Genomic DNA, 18,820 nt, shown 5'->3' with positions numbered 1-18,820 from the left:
TGGTTCTTGTTCATATGCTACTTCTTGAAAAGGTAAAACACCACCCATTTCTTTTTGGTATAACTGTATATAATTTCCATCTTCTTTTGTAGCTTTCTGCATCCTTCAATATTTTGCCATGGAATCCTCCAAAGTTACAATTTAAGGTTTTAATTTTTTCTTCAATTCTTTCAGCTTAAGAAATACTGAACATGTGCTTCCCTTTTGGTTTTCTAACTGCCTGCACATTTCATTATACTTTGTCTTCTCGGGCTGCTCTTTGAAATTTTCTGTTTGGCTCTTTTATTTCCTCATTTCTTTATTCGCTTTAGCTTCTCTATGTTTTAGAGAAACTTTCAGAGTCTCTTCTGACATCCATTTTGGTCTTTTCTTTCTTTTCTGTCTATTCATGACCTTTTGCTGTATTCCGGTATGATGTTCTTGATGTCATCCCACAACTCTTCTGGCTGTTAGTCATTAGTGTATAATGCATCAAATCTGTTCTTGAGACAGACTTTAAACTCAGGTGATATATACTCAAGATCAGTTTTTGGCTTTCATGGATTTGGTTTAATTTTCTTCAACTTCAGCCTAAACTTGGGTATGAGGAATTCATGGTCTCTTCCACAGTCTGCCCATGGCTTTGTTTTGGCTGGTGATACTGGACTTCCCCATTGTCTTTTCCCACAGATGTACTCAATTTGACTCCTGTGTACTCTATCTAGTGAGGTTCATGTTTCAACAATATTTTATGTTATTGAAAAAAGATATTGGCATTGAACAAGCCATTGGTCTTGCAAAAATTCTATCATGCAATTTCTAGCATTCTGTCACCAATGCCATGTTTTTCAACTACTGATGCTTTCTCTGTAGCCAACTTCCACATTCCAATTACCAGTAAATACCAATGCATCTTGAGTGCATATTTGATCAATTTTAGACTAAAGAGGTTGGGAGAATTTCTCATTATCACTGGCTTTAGTGGTTGGTGCATTCACCAAAACCAAAAAACCAAACCCAATGCTGTTGAGTCGATTCCAACTCAGAGCAACCTGCAGGCTAGAGTAGAACTGCCCCAATGGGTTTCTGAGGTTTTAAGTGTCCATGGAAGTAGACTGCCTCATCTTTCCCCTGTAGTATAGCTGGTGGGTGTGACCCATCTACCTTTCAATTCACAGCTTGATGCTTAATGCACTGTGCCACCAGGACTGCCTCCCAAGTTCACAGATATCTGAATGTGTCCCATATTCCCCTTGGGGGTTCACTAGTACAATGGACTAAAGGGAATACTTCTAGTATAATGAGTGATGGGGAGGAGGTGATAGAAAGTAATCAGAGACATCCATAAGAACATCCAAGAAAGGTATGATCAAATTTGGAAACATTTCATATGAGGTGCTCTCAACTGTTAAGACAAAAGGAAGAGTGTAGAGAGAGACACCCAAAGTTCTGACTGACTAGAAGACCCTGAGTATAGACAAAATACCCTTGACAATCCAGGAGGACGGATCATAGATGTATTGATAGGACGCAGTAAAACCCAGGCAACACATTAACCAGCTATTTGCTGCTGTGGTTACGTGCCTTCAAGTCAATTTCAACTCACAGCAACCTCAGGTGAGAGAGTCGGGCTGTCCCATAGGGTCTGCTAGGCTACAATCTTTATGGAGGAAACTCTCAGCTGCTGATCAAAAGAGCAGCAGCTCAAACCCAGCAGCGGCTCCATGGAAAAACGATGAGGTAATGTGCTTCTAGAATGATCATAAAACACAAATGAGACACTTCTACTCTGTCTTATTAGGGTCACGATGAGTTGCAAGTAACTCGACAGTAATAATGGGCTTGGGGTTTTTCGTTTCTCTTTATGGGAGCAGACCACTAGATCTTTCTCCCATAGAGTTGCTGCGTGGGCTTGAACCATCAATCTTTTGAATAGCACCAGAGTCCCCAGCTAAGCCACCACCAGGGCTCCTATCACCAGCTAGAGACTGAGTCCATGTGGTCTCCTGCAGACATGCATGAGAACTTTTGAAACAGATGTAGATGATGCTACAGTCAGTGAAACAGAAAGCTGAGAGTTGCTGTTGAATTGTGATAGCTCTTGGTCATTAAGTCTTTTCTCCAATTCTAGTTTTCTAAAAGGACTCATAAGAGGAAGTCATTGGGCCACAGCACACTGTTCCTTCTGCCTCCTCGCTACCCTCTCCCTTCCTCCTTTGCCAACTCTTGCTTATCCCTGGGTCTCAGTTTAAGCATCTGTCTCCCAGAAAGACCAGTCCAGATCACCTTTACCTCTAAATGCTTGCTTGTCCCATCCCATATCCCCATGGCTCCTAGATGGCTTTGCTTTCATCACAGCTATAGCAAATTACTTGTCCAATAGCTGTTCTCCCCAATAGGACTAGAGGTTTATCTGTGCTGTCCAACCAGGCATCCATATTTGGTGACTGGATGGTAGGTGGAGCAGCAGAAGCAGAGAGAGCAAGTAAACATTGAATATTTTCTTTCTTTTCCCATTAGTTTCATGGATTTTCACCAATTTTGCCTGAAATCTGTTTCATAAATCCCCCAGGTTAAATCCTCATGACCAATTCATACTAATGTCCAGCTTTGAACACAGAGATTACTCTCACTTCCAATTTGCTCCTCAATTCATTTTCATACCCCGTTATCATAGTAAGAACTGGAAGAAAGAAAAAATGTGTATACATGGATGAGTTGAGGGTAAGAAAATGTTGGAGGGATTGTGAAGGAGAATCAACTTGGTAGAAATCAGAAAACTGTACCAGCAACTTTACTCCTAGCCGAAACCCAAGAAGGTTGACCCAAGGCAGCCTCTGAGGAGTAACCTGCTCTTTGCTGCCACCTCGTGGCTATAATTGGATCAGTTCCCACAGAAAAAAAATTTCCTAACATGTTCAACTACAACTACATCCAACCAGGAGCCCTGGTAATATAGTTGGGTTACGAGTTAGACAGCTAACTGCAAGATCAGCAGTTCAAATTTGCCAGCTGTTCCGCTACTATGATCTACTCCCTAAAAGATTTACACTCTTGAAAACTTTCTCCATGGTCACTGTGAGTAGGGACCCATGGCACACCAGCACGATGTTCAATCACCACTTGTCTATCAGTTTATTGTACTGTTGTGGCTTTCTGGTTGCTATGATGCTGGAGGCTAGTCACCAGTATTTTAAAAACCAACAGGGTCATTTATAATGATCAGGTTTCAGCAGATCTTCCAGACTAAGACAAGGAAGAAAGGTCTGGCAATTTATTCATCTAATGAACACCTTTCCCTGGATCTAGTGGAAGGCTGACATCAAGACACATGGATAACCTTCAAGGAATGCTAGACCTACAGATGCTGAAAGGAGGCAAGTCTGAATTTGAATTTCTGGCCTCCTAAACTGGGAACGGAGTCCTGGTGTGGCGCTGTGTTAATGTGCCAGACTGCAAAATCATTTGAACTATAAGGTCGATGGTTCAAGCTCACCAGTCGCTCCTTGGAAGCACTATACAGGGTTTCACTATGGGTCGGAACTGACTCGACGGCGCTTAACAACAACAACAAACTGGGAACACTGGAGGCACTGGACTGTAAACCACAAGGCTTGCTACTTGAGCCCACAAGCCGCTCCTCTGTCAACAGATGAGGCCTTCTGCTCCCACAAAGATATACAGTCTCTGAGATTCTACCAAGGTTGCTATAAACTGGAACTGACCCGAGGGCACTTAACAACAATGAAAACCTATGGATCACAGCACAATACTATGTGACAAAGTGCTGAAAGATGAACCCTTGGCTTGGAAGACCCTCAAAATACACAGTGACCCCAAGAATGGACTCGAGCATTCCAACAATCGTGGAAGACGGTGCAGGACCAGGCTGTGTTTCCTTCTGTAGTGCATGGGGGTGTTGTGAGTCAATGCCAGCTGAATAGCAACGAACAACCACAACAATGTCCAAGGCTCTGTGTCAGACCATCTATAAAGAATTCCTCATGTTTTTATATTCCCCTACCAATCACATTTTCACATATAGTATTTCAACGCATCTTCACAGCAACTTGTGAGATAGGCCCTGAGAAGGTGAACTTGCTCCCATTTAACAGAGGAGACTGCTAAGACTCTCAGCTTGGGCAGGGCCTTGCAGCTGTTCAAGAGCAGAGTTCAGATGAGGCTGGGACCTGGGTCCTCTGCCTCCTAGTTCACTGTCTACAACAAAACAGGTCTTACTTGGTTCTACTCAGGGTAGAAAACAGAAAGAATATTAATTTTTCTAGAATGTCAGACTCTAATGAATGACAAAGAAAAGAAGATGGTCCATAATAGGAGAATAGGCGAAAATGGGGATCTCTACATTTCTTTCCAGCACGAGATTTCCCACGTTCAAGCAATACTCCCCAACTTGGAAATTTCAGATCAGTGGCAGACAAGAAAGACTCAACTAAGTTTTCCATACTCTGGACGTGTTATCAGGAGGGATCTGTTCATAGATAAGGACATCATGCTTGATAAAGTGGAAGGTCAGTGAAAAAGAGGAAGACCCCCAACAAGATGGATTGATACAGTGGCAACAGCAATGGACTCAAATGTACCAACAGTTGTGAGGAGGGTAAAGGATCAGGCAGTGTTTTGTTCTGTTTGTATCGAGTGTTGCTATGAGTCGGAGCTGACTCAATGGCACTTAACAACAAGTTCTCCACTTGAATCTTGATGTTGGAAAGAACCCTGAGAGTCACATGCTCTTCCTTACACAGCCTGCTACATCAGAACATCTCCAACTTTAGCCCTGGAGGTTGTGCTAAAAACAGACTGATTCCTTTGGTCTGGGTTCGGGCATGCGACTGCATTTCTAGCCAGCTTCCAGGTGAAGCTGATGATGTTGGGCAGGAGACCATACTTCAGATAGGAAAAATCTAAAACTGGGGTCAGTAGACTTTTTCTGCAAAGATCCAGATGGTAAATATTTTAGGCTTTGCAAGCCAGATGGTCTCTGTAGCAGCTTCTCAGTGCAAAAGCAGCCACAGATGATATATAAATGAATGGGTGTGGCTATGTTCCAATAAAACTTTATTCACACAAATAGGATTCTGGTAAGATGTGACCTGCTGACAGTACCTTGGCAACCCCTGCTGTAGATAAGAGATCTATTTCTGGATGAACTCCACGTAGAGCCTTTTTTTTTTTTAACAATCAAAAATTTTTTTCATTAAGATGTTAAATACCTAGCTACAGGTGCAAAGTCTAGCTTGAGGACAGTTCTTATGATTTTTATTAAAGGACAACCAACACTGCTTTAAGAATACCATGAGAGAGATGACCAGTAGCTGTCCTTCACTCCATGCTTCTTGTTGTTGTTATTAAGTACCGTGGAGTCGGTTCCAACTCATGGTGACCCTGCACAGGGTTTCCTAGGATGTAAATCTTTACAGGAACAGAAAGCCTCATCTTTCTCCCGCAGAACAGCTGGTAATTTCGAACTGTTGACCTTTATGTTAGCAGCCCGATTTGTAACCACTACGCTACCAGAGCTCCTTTCACTCCATGCTTCGTGCTTCCATACTACCCAGGGTTACTTCTTTGTTCTGCTTGGTCCAGTCTTGTCAATCATAATGTTGTCCTTGTTGGTAAGTGCTGTCGAGCTGACACCAACTCATAGTGACGCTATATAGAATTTCTGAGGAAGAGCTGGTAGGTTTACATGAATGAAGAGCTTCAGAAACCCGTTCTGAGTGGGAAGACTTTCTTTTGTTCTAAGCTTCGGTGGTTAACATGCTTAACGAATTTCCGACTCTCTCTCTCTGGAGACCGATCTGGTTTCACTGTTAGCAGCAATTCATCTTCACCTCTGGCACTGAAGGAAGTAAAGCCACCATATTCTGGATCCCAATTTTCAAAGCCACGGCAAATTCAGTCTTGCTGTTGTCAAGGATTAAGGAGCTCTGATAGTGTAGTGGTTACAAGTTGGGCTGCTAACCTCAAAGTCAGCAGTTCAAAACTACTAACCATTCCGCAGGAGAAAGATGAGGCTTTCTGCTCCCATAGAGATTTACAGCCTTGGACACCCTATGCAGGGGCTCTATGTGTCAGAACAGACTCCACTCACGGCACACCGCCACTACCCCGTTGTCATGGTTAGAGAGGCTGGTCTTCCAATGGCACATGGGAATGCTTGAATCTTTCTTTGCTTTGGTTCCCTCTGGCCATCGCTCTGTTGGCTGGTGATGCTGATGGCAACTTGATTATCGTCTGTTGCTATCAGCACCAGCAGACGTGGTGTCTCCCTCTTTTCCATCCTCAATATTGTCTTCTGTTAAAGGGGCCAAGAAGTGAAACCTCAGGTTTGTGAATGTGGAGAGCAGTCAGAACAGTACTTTGGAGTGAAATAATTCCAGGCAACCTTTCAGCACTTTGGGAAGCTTACTCTCTTCAGCTTTCTCATAAAACCTTTTGTCTGTAAGACTACGTCTGTTCCATTCGGTCTCCTTTCTCCAAGTCTCACAAACCTTTGCAAATTTCTCAGGCTTAAGAAATTCCTTTAGGAAACTTTCAGATCTTTCATCAAACGTCTTTCTGAATTTAAATTTATAAATTGTATTCCATGTCCAGATAAGTACAGTTGATCCATTCATACCAAGTTTCATGTTCTTGAGGAATGTGAGGGTTCTGGGGTGTAAAGGGTCAAAGTAGCTGGGAGGCCTGGTAAATAAAGGGCCATGAAACTGGTCACTCATAGTGAAACACAACTTCTCTTCAGACAGGACTCCAAACACCATCGAGACTGTACAGGTCCAGAATGTCCCCAAGCTCCTGCCCCAGGGAGGAACCAGGTCAAGAATGAAGACCATCAGGGGCCCATGCAGCTCATCACCATGACAGAGCAAGGCATGAGAGCTCACAGCACAAAACACGTCAATGGTTCATTCCAGATCAATGGCAGGAATGGCAGAAAGCCAGGCCTGGAAATCCTCACATAGAATTTTCCTAAAAGCTGTGACGTAAGGCTCTCTTCTTTATATCACCAGATTTTCATGGAAGTTCAAGGTCAAAAGGTGCTTCTGAAGTGTTTTCAAGAAGTCTTGGCTTTGGAGGAAGTTTGGGGTTCACACCTATGCCTGGCTTCCTGGAGTACATCATCAACCTGCAAAGTCTGTCTCCTTGCTCGGTCTTCCCCCTCCACGTGAGCTCTCTTGAAGACCTCCTTTACATTATCTTGAAAATATGTTGGCTGAGTTGTATGTGGAGTATTGTCCTGGTTGAGAACTCAGGTTCTTAAACCCAAAGATCCTCACCATCACCCCATACTAAGCTGTTATTGTCCTGGAAAACCTTAATGCTGGTTATAGGTTTGACATTAGATTCTGATAAACTGGTTGTTGTTGTTAAGTGCTGTTAAGTCAGTTCCGACTCATCACGACCCTGTATAGGTTGTCCAAGGAGCAGCTGGTGGGTTTGAACTGCCAACCTTGCAGTTAGCAGTCCTGTGCTTATCCTACAATGCCACACCAGACTCCAGCTGATAAAGCAGTACACAACTGAAAATAGTGTGGCACTGTAGGATGAGCACTGAACTGCTAACAACGAGGCTGGTGGTTCAAATCCACCAGATACTCCTTGTAAACCCTATACAGGGTCATCATGAATCGGAACTAACTCAATCGCACTTAATAACAACAACTACCTAGTTCTAGATTCATACAACCATACATGGAGGTTCTATTATGTCTTCCATTTTACAGCTTGAAAAAAACTAAGGGTAATTAATTTGGTTTCTAAATAGGGGAGTCAAGATGTATCCCCTCATCATGTTACTGTTGGTGGGTGCCATTGAGTTGATTTGGATTCATAGTGAGCCCATTGACAGAGCAGAACTGAGCCCACAGGGTTTTGTTGGCTGTAATTGTTACAGAAGCAGGTTTTTCTGAAGGCACCAGGTGAGTTAGCAACAACAACCAAGAGTTTACCTGTTGTGCCTCCAAAGTTCCTTATTCCCTCAACAAACTACCTGGAAAAAGAAGATGACAGTAGTCACCAGTCATTGCGGTTCATGGGGAGGAGAAGGCAGTGAGTGGTGTGAAGAAAGATGCAAAATAAGGAAGCTGAGAGTCAAAGACAAATATTTTCTATTGTAGGAATTTGCTGAGAACAGATTCTGTTAATAGCAGTTTTGGGAAAATTAAAATGTCTTTTATTCTAATTTGTCATGCACAGAATTTCCTTAATGGTAACTGCCCCAAAATAGAGTGCCAACTGTTCCTCCAGCAGCCCTGTCTACTCAGCTGGGTTCCATAATTGGTTGCAGTGACCACACATAACTCACAGTTACGGGGTTTATTAGGGAAGTGAACAGATCAGAAAACGCTCAAGACACAGTTGTTCCAGCTAGCTGTTGATAAATGTCCACAGGACACACCACTCAACCATAAGCCTCAACCTGAAGGCACTTGGCTATACCTACCGTGGCTCAGCAAACCTAGCTCCCCCACTTTAAGTGCCTGACAGCACCTGTCCAAAGTCATTCAAATGTACTTCCTCCATGGGCTGGGAAACCCACTGCTCTGTCTGGTGCTCCGGGTCTTGGTTCTGCTGCTGCTGTTCCTCTGGCCCTCCTCCCATGTCACAGCTCACTGTCCCTGGGTCAAGGAGGTTCAATGTACAGGGATCTCATGATCCAAAGGGGAAGCATTCCACTCCTGACTCTGCTCCTTTGATGGTATGTTTATCCACCTCCTGCTTCTGAGATCATTCATTTTATTTGCAGCCTTAGAAACCCTATGCAGGGTTGCTATGAGTCGAGCCGACTCCACAGCACATGACCACCACCACCATCACCACCACACAGCTAGAGTTTCAAGTTATTATAATTACAATGAACTCAGCTAACGATCACAACTGAATCATGTCTACCATCAGTATCTTCTTACACTTTCTCTTACCCAGACCCAGCAGGGCAGAAACATTGTTTGAATAGAGTTACAGACATTAGACAATTACAAACTATAATTAGAAGAGACATTAGATAATTCACTACATCCCAATAACATGCCAAATAAGTCAAAAGTGTTGCTGAAAAATCATGTTATTGTTAAGTGCCATCGAGTTGGTCCAACTCACAATGACCCTGTACTGGGTTTCAGAGACGTTAGTGAGTTTAAACAGATCATAGGCACCTTTATTAGACAAAAATCTCAAAACACGTACCTACTACTTCTGGACGGATTCTCCATCTAGGTCTATAAACTTCTGGAGGTGATGGTTACATCTTTTTAACCCTTACCCAATGAATTCTAATTTATACCACATCAAATCAGCAGCTTTGACTTCCTCCAGGGTCTCAAAAATGTTCTGTGAATTTGAGGAAGTCTGTACGGGAAGAAGTGAGTTCTCCCAAAGAAATTCTCCTAGGACAGCCTTGCTACCCTCAAAGAATGAGCAGGTGCACTGTTGTGATAGGAAAAAATTCCTCAGTACAACTTTCCTGGACTTTTTCTCACTGATGCAGTTTGCAGTTTTCTAAAAACTTCTTCATAATAAGTCTCTGTGGTCATTCTGCATCCTTCTAGAAAATCAAGATGACCCCTCGGGATACCTCCAAGATAGTCCCCATAACCTTCTGAGCTGAACCCTCTGCTTTGAAATTTAACTGGTCTAGCAGATCTCCTCAGAAGCCATGGTTTCGATTAGGCCTTTTTCTGAAGGTCACCTAACAAGACTAAGACGAGTATAGTACTGAGAGAACTGGTCTGCATCCATCCACTCGCTGACCACAGGGTAAACACATTTTGTTCAGAATAAGCCCGTGCAGGTATCCACTGGAACCCTACTAGCAATACTTTGTGACTTACCCTAGTATCATGACCATTTCCCAATGGTTCAAATAAAAAACAAGCCAAACACTGCTAATTCTCACACTGACTTGTAACCTGATCCATCTTTCCATTGCTAGACTAGTTCAAACACTAACCCCTAAGACAAAGAGACCAGTGGGTTTTCTGAGCAGTTCAGCTGGTCACTTTGAGAACTTTTAACTGCTATGCTCCATGCTCTTATCCCAAAATAGGAAAACAGGACCTCAAGTAAACTACTGTGTGCCAAGGACAGCCACAGGACGCGTGGCAAACCAAGGTCTTCTTGTCAAGCACTTGAAACTGACAAGAGACTTCCTTGTTTCACTCCAGCCATCTGTCCAATCTGTCCTACTCTGGTGGTTTGTGTGTTGCTATGATTCTAGAAGCTATGCCACCAGTATTTCAACTACCAGCAGGGTCTCCCATGAGGGATACTTTTCAGTGGAACTTCCAAACTAAGAAAGACTAGGAAGAAAGGCCTGGTGATCTGCTTCTGAAAATTGCTCAGGAGGGATCCATCATGTTTGGTGACATGGAAGACGAGTGAAGGCAGTGAGATAGGCTGGCACGGTGGCTTGATGTATGACTCACACATGCTGGTGATAATAAGGGTGATGTAGACTGGGCAACGTTTCCCTCTGCTGTACGCAAGGATGCCAGGTGTCAGAGTCCACTCCAAGGCAGCTGTTTTTGCTTCTATCACTTCTTTGTGAGGAGGAGTTGCCCTAGGCACTGTAGAATATACAGCAGCATCCTTGCCCCCTGGCCTACTAGATGCCAGCATGACTACCAAAAATATTTCCAGAGATTGCCAAGTGTCCTCTGGGGGTGCAAAACTGCCCTCAGTGGAGACTCACCAGTAGAGAGCAATGACAACTTACAATTAAAGAATGACCACTACCACCTGTTAGTAGGAGTATACACTGGCACAAATCTCTTGTTGTTGTTGTGTGCCGTGGAGTCGGTTCCGACTCATAGCAACCCTGTATAGGGTTTCCGAGGCTGTGAGTCTTTACGGGAGCAGAAAGCCTCATCTTTCTACCGCGTAACAGCTGGTAGTTTCGAACTACTGACCCTGCGGTTCACAGCCCAATTCGTAACTACTATGCTACCAGAGCTCCTTGCCACAAATCTTTAGGAGGGTGATTTTTGAAAGCAGGCTGTAGAAAGTAATCATTAAAATAATCAAAATATTAGCATTCGGAAGTACAGCGAAAGGATTTGCTATATATAGCCTTGGAGATGTAAGGACTCATGAAGAAAAAAAGTTTGACAAAGACTATTTCCCCAGGGACAGACCCAGATCCCGTGGCTGCCAGACCCCAAGAGTCCCCGCAGAGGTTGCATTATAATTCTTTGGGTAACTGATCTGAGGGGCAGCCTATGCCTCACCTGGCTTACTGGTGTTGTGATCTCCTTTTGAGATATCCCTGACTCATGGGAACCCCAAGTACAATAGGACTCAATGCTGCTCAGTGCTGTGCCATGACCAGGACTGGCTGGGGATTGGATCTCTGTGATCCACAGGGTTTCTGTTGGCTGATTTTCAGAAATAGACTGCCAGGTCTTATTCCTAGTCCATCTTAGTCTGAAAGCGCCACTGAAACCTCTTCAGCATCATAGCAATACACAGGCTTCTACTGATGGATGGGGGGTAGCTGTGCATGAGGTGCCTGGGCCGGGGATTGAACTCTGGTAGGTAAGGATTCTACCATGGAACTACCACTTTCTTCACTTAGATGGCCTGATCTACACCTCATTCCCTGCATTCTAGTGACTGGTCCAAGGGTGAACCAACAAGAATAATCGCCAGGATTCTTCTAACTGGATTTGGCAGGATGGAAAAGAAGAGGGTCTCTTTTCTCTTGGGTAAAAAGGTTGTAAAGAACCAGTATCCAATGACCACCCTTCTATCTAACAAAGAAGCTCTTTCAAGGAAACAAAGTCAATACTCAGACAGCAGCACAGATGAGAGACACAACATCCTTGTGATGTTCTCATCTTGGTTTCTGGTCACTCCCCTGGCCAGTTCTACCTAGGATGTCCTCAAGGTGGTGCTGTATGAGCCAATAAATACCCTGTTTTTCTACAAGTGAATTCCATGTATTTCAAGCTAATTCATTTCCACTCCTTGAAACTTTGGAATCCTAACTAGTACAATTTAGCAACGTGTTGAAAACACACAGCATCACCAGGATCACTAGAAACATTTTGAGTTGTAAACAGCCTGAGGAAAGAATTTCGGCAAGCTAGCTGTATGCATATGAACCAATGAGTCTATTTCGTAAATCCTGGTGCGGCTCTAGGAAACTCTTAGCAGATATGACTACCTCGTGATATGTTCAGGTAACCACTGCTGGGCTTGTACTACACTTAAAGGTTTTCTACTTCTCAAAGTATGTGTATTCATTATCTCATCAAAACACAAACAGGAAAGGAGATATCACCATGCCCATTACCAGGTGAGAAAATGGAGGTACCATGAAGCTTCATGACAGTTTTACGTAATTAATTCAGGGTTTAGAATGGAATCAGTAGTTCTCTAATTCAGTCACAAGTAGTAGCATGAGTGATGCTGTTGCTAATGGTTAATGTACTGAAGCTTGAGAATGAATCATCTTGTTTTTTTGTAAATAATACATTCTCCCTAAAATAGCTTTTTTCACTGGCATTCAGTACACTTCCCTGAGTGGGAGAAAAAGGAGTGGAGTTACAGCTGGCATGCTGGGAATTCCCAGGGGAGTCTTATGCATGTGAACACCCAACTGTGTTCATCTTAACAGAAAAAAAAGAAAACAAAACAAAAAAATCCTGGTTGAGAGCCAGTGGATTTGATAACCCTGAAAGTTGTTTCCAGTGCAAAAATTTGATGAGACACCCAGAGTAAGCAATACGTTGATGGCTTTAAGATCAAAACTTAAAGACTTCCAGCAAGACGGTAGACTAGGCAGACATACTACACGGACCCTTTACAACAAAGATACAAGAGACCAGATGAAACAGACACAGATGACAAGCCTGGAGCCCTGAACTTCAAAGGGAGGGTTAGGGATATGGACTGAGTGCTGGCTGGGAGGAGAAACTGAGCAGGGATGGCAACAGAGGGAAACATGGCTGAATGGTTGGCCAGACTCGGCATAAAGCAGCTTTGGCCAGAGAAGGTGGCCTGGTCGGGAAGATTCACATTGATGATGGGAAAGGTGCAATTTCTTCTTTTCCCCCACATTTCCCTGGTGCCTGGAGATGTGGCCAGCTTCCATCCTTATCCACCGCCAGCACAGATTCTGCTCTCTGGGAATTCAGACCATGTGGTTAGGAGCCACCCCAGGGTGAGGCAGGGGTCAGCGGTGCCTGGATTCAGGTGGTCGGTCTCGACACCAGATCTACAGAATCCGCAGAGCCACCAGATGAGCATGGAACCAGTCACCCTGCCTCCAGCTGCCCTGTGGTCCTGACAGACACTGAAACCAGCCTCAACAAGGGCCTCCATGAACTACTTCTGGATTGAGTGGCCTGAACATAGACAATATGAAAGCCGACAGGAACTCCATCTGAAGCCACGACTTCTGCTTTCACATCCCTCCCACACTCACCTTGTGAGTCCCGTGGCTTGCAGACGCTTCCCAGAGTTTTCTTCAGTCCAAGTCCAACAACTGCACTGCTATTTTAAAATTTGGGGTTTGGGGTTTCACTTTTTCCTTTAGATATTTTATTGGTTTTGTTTGTTTATTCTTTCTCCCCCTCCTTCTCTTTCCATTACCTAACAAGACTAAGACGAGTATAGTACTGAGAGAACTGGTCTGCATCCATCCATCCACTGACCACAGGGTAAACACATTTTGTTCAGAATAAGCCCGTGCAGGTATCCACTGGAACCCTACTAGCAATACTTTGTGACTTACCCTTGTATCATGACCATTTCCCAATGGTTCAAATAAAAAACAAGCCAAACATTGCTAATTCTCACACTGACTTGTAACCTGATCCATCTTTCCATTGCTAGACTAGTTCAAACACTAACCCCTATGACAAAGAGACCAGTGGGTTTTCTGAGCCGTTCAGCTGGTCACTTTGAGAACTTTTAACTGCTATGCTCCATGCTCTTATCCCAAAATAGGAAAACAGGACCTCAAGTAAACTACAATGTGCCAAGGCCAGCCACAGGACATGTGGCCAATGTCTTCTTGTCAAGCACTTTGTATCTTCAATTTAAGGCGCTCTTGTAGTGTAATGGTTATGAGTCGGGCTGCCAACCTCCAGGTCAGCGGTTCAAAACTACCAGCTCTTCTGCAGGAGAAAGATAAAGCTTTCTGCTCCCGTAAAGATTTACAGCCTTGGAAAACCTACTCAGGGCCTCTATGAATCAGAACTGACTCCTCCACCACTACTATCTCTGCTTTTGTTTTCCCTTCTTTCTTTTTATTTCTCCTCTTCTTTCCCCCTCCCTTTTGATCTTTCTTAACTACTTTTTCATTTCTTTCTCTTTTCATCTTACCTCTCCCTGATTTTTCTAAGTGTTTTTAGTTGTTTTCTTCCTTGTATTTTATGTCTTATTTTTCTCTCCAGTAACTCCATTTCTCTGTCCCTCTTTTGTCTTTATAGTTATTGGTGTGTTTTTTTCTGGTTGCTCCCTATTTTTATTTTTTAATTGTTGCTTTCTTGTTTGTTCTATTTTGTTTTCATGTGTGTGTGTGTGTGTGTGTGTGTGCATGGGAGGGGTTTTCTGTTTCCCACTCAGTAGAAGCCAGCAACTGTACCCATATAGCCCAGCCACAACTTGATCCTCTGCAGCTCCAGCCACAGGGCAAGAACCAATCAAGCTGGTTCCAACTCATAGCAACCCTTTCTAGGGTTACTGAGGAGCAGGTTTGAACCCCCGACCTTGCAGTTAACAGTCCAGTGCTTATCCCATAGTGCCACATCACAAAACGTATCGTCCAAATCAGGATTCATTCAAGAGAGAAAGTAGCACTGTCAGGGACTGAATTCTATTCCCCAGCAAAGAGATGTTTAAGTCCTAAGCCCTGTACTTGTGACTGCAATCCTGTTTGGGGAAATAGGGTATTTCTTTTAAGATATTCTCAGCTAAGTCATACTGGAGTAGGGAGAGACCAACCTCTCCCAAGGCGTGTGCTGTGGAAAAGGAAGACAGACATGGGTACAGAGTCATACACAGAGAGAAGACAAGACACCCCATGACAAAAGGGCAGATGCAGCAAAGGTACACCAAGGACCACCAGCAGCCACTGGAAATTAGGAGAGACAAAGAATAACTTCTGTTTCAAAGTCCTGAGACTTTCCAAACTGCCGAGAACGTACATTTGTGACCTTTACAGGAACCCATTTTCCGGTGTATGTTCTAGATTGCAGGAGTGCTAACAAACTAGGACAGGCACTAACGAGATAGATGGAGGAGTTGTTGGGTGGTACAAATGACTCACATGCTCTGCTTGAAGTTGGAGGTTTGATTCTCCCAGAGCACCAGGGAAGAAAGGCCTGGTGATCTACTTCCAAAAAAACAGTCACTGAAAAGCCCGAGGAGCCCAGTTCTATGCTCAAACACCCGCGGACCCCATGAGTCAGATTGGCCCGAGGACAACTTGTTTACTGGTGAACTGGATGGAAGACCAGGGCAACTGATCAAATAGCAACGAACCAGTACTGTGTCACCCTAAGTATAGGTAACTCAAGGAAAGTGCCAGGCATGGCCCTAAGAACAGCACTCTGAAGGTACATCGGGCTTGTCTCGGTTTCTCCTTGAAGCAGAACCCGAGACAAGGATCTGAGTGCGCGAAATTTATTTGGGCGGGGAAGGGAACACCCACATGGGAGCAGGAAAGTAACACAGAAGAATAAACTAAGCCAGTGAAAGTGTGCTTATCAAGCCAGCAACTCACACTGATGCCTTCGGTGGATGAGGAGATAGGTAGCCACTTTGCCCTCAGGGATGGAGGTGCCACAGGGGGCGTGTTCAGTAACTCCTGCTAGGTACCCAGTGCAGCTGCCTCTCTCAAGATCTGCCTCATTGCAGCCTGCGTCATTGCAGGCAGGGGTGTAAATATAAAGGCTGACTGGCTATTTGGGAAAGGAGCTCTGGTAGCATAGTAGTTACAAATCGGGCTGCAAACCGCAAGGTCAGCAGTTAGAAATTACCAGCAGCTCTGCGGGAGAAAAATAAGGCATTCTGCTCCCGTAAAGATTAACAGCCTCGGGAACCCTGTGCAGGGTCACTATGAGTCGGAACTGACTCCACGGCACATAACAACACTAATGTGGTGTGGTACTATGGGCTAAAGCAGTCATACTGCAAAGTCGTTTCAACTGCAAGGTTGATGGTTCAAGCTCATCAGTTGCTCCTTGGAAACCCTATACAGGGTCACTATGAGTGGAAGTGAAGGCACTTAACAACAAAAACAAAACTCACTCCAGAGCTCAGCATGGGCTAGCCAAGGCTTTGTCCTGTCTGTACTGAAGCTGGACTACTCCCTCTGCTTGACTCTGTTTCCTTCCCCTTCCTTTCACAGGGGTTGATCCCTAATAGACATTTTTTTATTCCCAACTCCAGGAGAGCACCTGCTTCAAGAGAACCAAGGAGTCCCTGGATAGTACCAACAGTTAGGCACTCAGCTTTTAATCAAAAAGTTAGTGGTTCAAATCTACCCAATGGTGCCTCAAAAGAAAGGCCTAGAGATCTACTTCTGAAAAGCTAGTCACTGAAAACACAATGCTACACAGATCTGATCTGACATGCATGAGGCTGCTGAGTCAGAATCAACTTGAATGCAACTGGTTTGGTCTTTGGTTTTCCAGAGCCTAACCCCAAACCAATCCTCTGGGGAAATTCACAAGAATCCAACAGAAAATGTCTCAGAGGTACTCCACCAAGGAGCAACGGAATAGAGTGTGTGTATACCAACCCCTAGGAGTTGGTTGGAAGCGGGACTAACAAAGGCCCCAAACAGGAAACAACCAAGATGCCCTTCCAAAGGTGCATGAATAAACACACTGTGGACCATCCATACAACAGAAGAGAACAGCATTTACAGTTAAAAAAAGAAACGCGCTATCAAGCCACAAAAGGACATGGATGAACCAAAAAGAGATGTATACTATTAAGTGAAAGAAGTCAGTCTGAAAAGAATGCATACTATGTGATTCCAATTTTAGGGCATTCTGGGATAAAAAGAACTAACGGGCGCATCCACAGAGAGGAATGAAAACTTGAAACCCAGGGGATTTCTAAGGCAGGTAGACAGTTCAAGTTCACCAGCTGCTCCTAGGGAACTATATACAGGGTCGCTATGGGTCAGAACCAACTCGAGAACACTTAACAACAACAACATTGTGGCACAGTGGTTAAGTGTGTAAGAGTGCACCTGCTAACTAAAAGACCAGTGGTTTGAACCCACCAACCATTCCAAGAGAGAAAGATGTGGCAACTTGCTACTGTAAAAATTCATAGCCTTGTAATCTGGAGTCCTGGTGTGAAACTGTGGGCTAATGCGTCAGACTTTGAACTGCAAGGCTAGTGGTTCAAGCTCACCAGCTGCTCCTTGGAAACTCTGTACAGTTGTTGCTATGGGTCAGAATCGACTTGATGGCACGTAACAACAAGAACAATCTGTACTGTGGAGTCCTGATGTAGAGCTGTAGGACAAACACTAGACTGCTAACTGCAAAATCGGTCTAACTGCTAACTGCAAGATCAGTTCAAACCCACCAACTGCTCCTCTGAAACCCTACAGAGTCAGGACCAACTTGATGGTACTTAACAACTACACCAACAATCTGCCCTGTGGGGTCACTATGAGTTGGAATTGATGGGCTGACAGTGAATTTGGTTTGATGTGTTTGTTGTTGGGTACAGTTTGGTCTGTTCCACAGGGTTTTCTTGGCAGAAATCGCCACAGAAGCCGATAGACAGCTCTTTCTCCTCGGAGCCAAAGGGTAGGTTCAAACTGCAGCTGGGCTCCTTTACATCCACTATCAGGACTAGAACACATCGAAAAATTTTTAAAGAGAAAATACTAAGTACTGGCAAGGCTCTGGAGAAAGTGGAGCCCTCAGATATGGTTGGTAAGAATGTAAAATGCTGTAGCTATTTTGGAAAGCAGCTTGGAAGTTCCTCAAAAAGTTAGATATAGAGTTGCCCTGTGGCTCAGCAGTTTCATTCCGAGTTACATGCCTGAGAGAACTGAAAATAGAGGTCCATACAGAAAAACATGTTCATAGTAGCATTACTCCTAATCGCCAAATAGAAGAAACAACCTAAAAGTCCATCAACTGATGAACAAACTTAAAAAAAAATAAAAAAGTGATCTATCAGTACAATGGAATATTCTCTGGCCATAAAAAAGGAATGATACATGCTATAGCATGGATGAACAGTGAAAACATGATAAATGAAAGAAGGCAGACATACACAGTCACATATAGTACGATTCCATTTCCATGAAATGTCTAGCATAGTCAAATCTATAGAGGCAAACAGTAGTCTCCACTGCCAGGGGCTGTGAGCAAGAAAGGAATGAGGAATGACTGCTAACAGAAAGAAGGTTTCTTTCTGGGGTGGTGGAAATGTTCTAGAATAGATAGTGATCATAGTCGCACAATTCTTGAATACACTTAAAGCCACCAAATTCAACACTTTAAATGTAAGTTTTATATTATGTGAATTATGTCTCAATTTTTAAATACCTAAATAACTGACATGCCAACACATCCCTCCCCATCTCTGCTAAAACCTTACAAGGGAGTTTCCAAGGAACCATGGGTAGTAGGAGGACTTCCGGCGCTTCGCTGACCAGGCAGCTCAGGTAGGGCAGTCTCGGGGAAAGGGGGCAGAATCGCACATAAAAAACCTCTGTCTAGCAGACAGACAGCCTTTGAACAAACATAAGATCTTATATTTCAACATTCTGAACTCGTTTTTTTAAAAGATCAAATTGCTGAGGAATTACAGGCATTTTGAGCTTTTGCCTGCCTGC

The 18,820-nt window shown here is 43.9% G+C and overlaps 1 pseudogene; it reads right to left on the bottom strand.

Annotated features, from left to right (window-relative positions):
* Nucleotides 1-6,227: 6,227 nt before the first annotated feature.
* Nucleotides 6,228-6,761, bottom strand: LOC102817394 (annotated as a pseudogene).
* Nucleotides 6,762-18,820: the final 12,059 nt, after the last annotated feature.

This window comes from Chrysochloris asiatica, unplaced genomic scaffold, assembly GCF_000296735.1.
Source record: "Chrysochloris asiatica unplaced genomic scaffold, ChrAsi1.0 scaffold00078, whole genome shotgun sequence".
NCBI classification, from domain to species: domain Eukaryota; kingdom Metazoa; phylum Chordata; class Mammalia; order Afrosoricida; family Chrysochloridae; genus Chrysochloris; species Chrysochloris asiatica.
Note: the sequence above shows the minus strand (reverse complement) of the source record. Positions and strands in the feature narration are given on the sequence as shown.